The sequence below is a fragment of the Salvia hispanica genome, chromosome 4 (assembly GCF_023119035.1).
Source record: "Salvia hispanica cultivar TCC Black 2014 chromosome 4, UniMelb_Shisp_WGS_1.0, whole genome shotgun sequence".
NCBI lineage: Eukaryota > Viridiplantae > Streptophyta > Magnoliopsida > Lamiales > Lamiaceae > Salvia > Salvia hispanica.
The window spans coordinates 8,748,190-8,753,046 of NC_062968.1; the positions used below are offsets into that span (position 1 = coordinate 8,748,190).

Sequence of the window (4,857 nt, forward strand, 5' to 3'; positions counted from 1 at the left end):
ACAGCCCAATCATTAACAGAGAAAGGCCCAAATACATATAAATAAACTCAAATTTTATAATACCATTTAATTTCAGGCCCAAATACAATTAAATTGTCCCAAATGTTATACTCCTACTAAATTATTTTATTGCCAATACTTTATTAAATCAAATCTTAAGCTAAGTACGATTAATAAGACTAATCATCTTAATACATATTTAAATTTTAGTTAAACTTTAAGCTAAAACATAAGAAAACAAATAAGATAAGAAATTTGAAAAAAAATCCTCTATCTCTTTCTCTCTCGACGGAAACCCTAAAAAATGGGGAACCGCCGCCTCCTTCTTCCTCCGCCACCACGACCCTATTCTGCTCCGCCACTACAAATTTCCGGCGACCAGTCACAAAAATCCCTAAAGCAAATACCCAACCATACAACTCCCAGATGGCACGAAAGTTTACCCATATCCCCTAGACGAATTCTAAAAAATTTGGAAACGATGAAGAACAAAAATCAGCGGAAACGAAGCGAATTAGACATCAATCAAATATAGAGAAGAAGGAAGAGGAGTAAAATCGAAGGAATGTGAAGTGAAAACCCTCAATGACCGACCGAAATCAAAGCTTCAAGGTAATCCGTAAATAAGCAAAAACCCTTTGATTTTCCCTTTCTCTAAACGATTCTCACAATTTAGTCAGAATTTATGCAGGAATTTTGTGGATTTGATGAACACTTGGAACGAAATAGAAGTTTCTCAGAAAGAAAAAAAGTATTTCCATTCCTATACAACTCCAAAGAATCCACAGAGAGGTAACTCAAGTCCTTTGCAAATCTAAATCAAAATTGTTACTACTTCAGTGTCTAAGTTTGAACAAATAAATATAATCCAGAAAGAAGATATTTACTCTCACAGTAATGTTGAAATTCTTTATGCAAAACATTGACAAATAATGGCTCAACAATGCATGCTTATCTTTTTTACTAAACAGATCCAAAATTGGACAGAAACAATGGCTTTGTGTTCTACTTGCAGTCATAATATAATGCATTTGGATTTTCTATATAAATTTTAAAATAAAGAAGTCATACATTTTTGCAACAGGGAGCTCAAAGCATAAAAGCACAGCATAAAGGAAGATGAGACATTCAACTTTTCAAAGAATTCCACCAATAAGAAGATGAGTACCTGAACTTGAATGCGATAAGTCCTTCAATGGCAAACTCTTGAGTAGTACAGATTTTCTAAGTTTCTTCATTGATAGTTAAGTTTTATGTTGGTACCAGAGAGATATTCTAGAATAAAATGACATGAAAGATCAATAAAAAAGATAAAACTTAGGGTGTAAAGAACTACTTCTAAATCATGATGACCATAACTATGCAGTGAAATGAGGTATTTAGGACAAAGAAGAAGTGTAAAAAGAAGTAAGAACAATAGAAATGTAAGAAATCAGAGAAAAATGATAAGGGGAATGCCATATATATTTAAGGATTAGAGCCACACATATACCAAGAACACCTTTCAGATCATCTATGTATCAAGTGTCTAAACATATCAAGTCTAGGTTTAAAAAAGGATTCTTGGAAATATTGATGAATTAGGCTGTAAATTTTTCAAAAAGCTAATTCATTTTTATCTTAAGACAGTCAATACTGTCTGAATGTTCAAATGTATAACCCTAAAGAATCTTATGTTGCAATTAAATAATGTATACACACTAATTTGTGTTCAAATATAAGTTTCTTTAACATATTTCACTTAATGAAATTCTCAATGTTTTGTCTTAGAAATTTTCCAAAACATTCAATTAGTAAATGCTAAATGATGGTAAATAATGATATAGGTGTTGATCTGTGTTTCTATATGTTTGTTAATGTTGGATATGATTCATATTATCTGAATCAACAGCCTCTGTGTTAAACTTTGGTGAAGACATGACAGAAAGAAAAAAGAGGCCTATATCAGTTTCAGCAGCATGGTAAGACATTTATAGATTAAACATCCGGGTATCAACTTGTGTAGATAGCAACAAATTACATTACATTGTTTATATGTGCAGAAACAATGCAACAAAAGGAGAGACATCAATGAATGGTTCAAGAATGCCAAGAACATACTTCACCGAAATGGTAAAAAAACTATGATTTTAAACATCTACTCCACTTTTTATTGACATCAAACAATAACAATATAATCTTCATTTCTGCAGCAATATTTAAACAAAAGGATACAAAGCAATAAAGGCAAGAAGATGCACATGTATCAGCAAAATGGTAAAAATCTAAAATCATAAAAACTTATTCCAGTTATCATTCAAAGCAACCTATAACAACAAATTCATTTACATGTGCAGAAAAAATGATAGAAATGCAGAGACATAAGTGAGAAGCAAGGGGTTGCTATATGAATATTTCAGAAAATGGTAAGACACTAAGATCTCTAAAACACTTGCTACTGACTAAAAAAGAAGTAAAGAAGGAAAGAACAACCAAAATTTGAGTTTATGAATTGCTGTAGAGGTTGATGTAAGTTTTTAAGAGATATTAGCTGAGTGATTTGTAAGCTGAGTACCTAACCATATTTATAGAGGCAGGAGACCAGTATGCACTGCACACATGTACACAACACCACATTCCCAAAAAAACCGAATGATTAGGAGAACCTTTCAGATATCTCTTTTAATATAACAGATAAATTAATAGAAAATATTAAATAAGAGTAAAAATAATTGCTCCTGATGTTTATGTAGAGTTAAAAATGCATTCCCAATTTTAATTAATGCATTAAATGAATTAATAATCAGGAATATAAATAAGTGGTCCATTTGCCTTGGAAAACGATTAAATCAGTAATAGTAATTAATTAGTGGCACATTTGCCTTGCCCAATAAATGACCTTCCTGATTGGTATTTCCTCTATTTAACTTAACCCTATGACCTTCCTGATTGGTATTTCCTCTATTTAACTTAACCCTATTTTACAGGAGTGCAAAGGGGATTCAATACAACCCCAAAAAGCAGCCGCCAGCCACTCTATTCAAAGGAAAAAGTAAGAGACAAAATAAATTGGCATACCCTGCTACCTACAGAGAAGCTACAAAAGATCTGAAAATAGATCCTTCCACAATAACCTCTTCAAGTCTATCAAGAGAGGGAGCAGGCCCAACAAAGCAAATTAAAAGGTATTACAATTCATTAATAATATTTGTTTAGATCAATTCCAATAAATATCTTAATAACGTTTCTATTATAGATTACCAATCACAAACTACACCTCTACCAACACTGCAATACAGCTAACTATCTCCATTTTTTTGAACAGGTTATGAACTAATTTTAGGGAGAAGCAATTCATACATAAAGCCCAAATCAGAAAATACAATCAGCACATTCAGGAATCAGCAAGCAATAGATTAAGGCAGATTATTTAATTTTCCACAGAGCTAGCACTACTGCAACGCACCTAACTATCTCCCTTTCTATGAACAGGTTATGAACTAATTTATGGAAGAGAAGCAACTCATGAAGAAACAAAAAATCAGCCACAAATATAAGAACAACTACTTCTAAGGTAATTAAATTAATTTCCAGAATTTTAGGTCATGCTCTTCCAAACATAATCATATGTACAGTGAGATTGCATTATCAAAAACTATACCATGAATTCATATAAGCCATATGATACATATCATATCCTATTGCTTATTTGTAATAAAATTAAAGAAGCTCCTCTAACTTTCTTAATTGTGTCATTCTTAGGATTAAATACTAACCCTTTATTAATGTTTTTCTTGGACAATTTGCATTGGAAACAGGTTTTAAAAACTATACCATTAATTCATATAAGCAATATGATACATATCTTATCTGTTGCTTTGAAGCTATACATTAAAGAAGGTCCTTTAATTTTCTTATTTGTAAATTTGATATGTTGCAAGATAAATGCATTAATTGAGAAAGTTAATTGTGTCATTCTTACGATTAAATACTAACCTTTTATTAATGTTTTTCAGGGATGGTTTGCATTGGAAACAGGTTTAATACCCCAAAATATTGCTTAGCAAGTGAGATATATGTATTTATTAATCTGTGTCCTCTCTCTCTGTCTCTATCTCTCTCTCTCTCTCTCTCTCTCTCAGTTTCTCTCTCGCCCCTGCATCTTTTATATAACTGATTCTATATCTATTTCTCTCTCCTGTCCTACATTCCATTTTCGAATTATGTAGATGAAAATATTGGATTTTCGGCTGCTTAAGGTTTTCAAAAAATGGAGATATTAGGTTCAATCAGAATTTCAAATACTTGAAATAAGAAAAAAAAGTGAGATTTTACTTGATTGTAGACTTGACCTATTAAAATATTTCACACAGATTCCAGCAAAGCATTGGGAAAACACATTTCTTCTTGAATGTCTCGTTTCACAGTTTCACATGTGTAAAAATATTGTTTTCTAATATTTATATATAACATTCTAAACAACAAATATAAGAGCAATAAAAAAAATAAACATCAACTCTTCCAAAATCCCGCCAAAAAGGGCAACAAAGTAATTTCACCAAACTGCCACTTTTAAGTAGTATAGATATGGTCAAGCACTACACGTATTTCATTAAAATGGAGATTGGGAGAATAGTGAATCACTCATCCATTGCAGTTTTTAAAATTGTAAACAAATATAGATAGAAAGCCAACAGATACGTTCACATGCCTTTAAAAAGAAAAAAAAATGGGAAAATTAAGTGTATTATTCAGCCCTTGCAGCATTTCTGTTTCTCCCAATAATCTCCATTTGGAGTTCATTGCCACTATCGACGAACACGAGATGGATAGTTGAGCGCATAATTTGATTGGATTTGGAGAAGATGATTTTTTTTA

The 4,857-nt window shown here is 31.5% G+C and overlaps 1 long non-coding RNA gene across 4 annotated transcripts; it reads left to right on the top strand.

The window, feature by feature from the left end:
• Positions 1–232: 232 nt before the first annotated feature.
• On the top strand, positions 233–4,224 carry LOC125222075. Of its 4 annotated transcripts, none has more exons than XR_007176463.1 (9): positions 233–612; positions 681–792; positions 1,085–1,961; positions 2,043–2,112; positions 2,193–2,256; positions 2,337–2,405; positions 2,967–3,164; positions 3,472–3,553; positions 3,996–4,224. It is a non-coding gene; the product is annotated as an uncharacterized LOC125222075 (long non-coding RNA). The 4 variants fall into 4 exon arrangements; XR_007176461.1 differs by having other exon boundaries at positions 234–612; positions 692–792; XR_007176464.1 differs by having other exon boundaries at positions 239–612; positions 692–792; positions 1,892–1,961.
• The last annotated feature ends 633 nt before the right edge of the window (positions 4,225–4,857 follow it).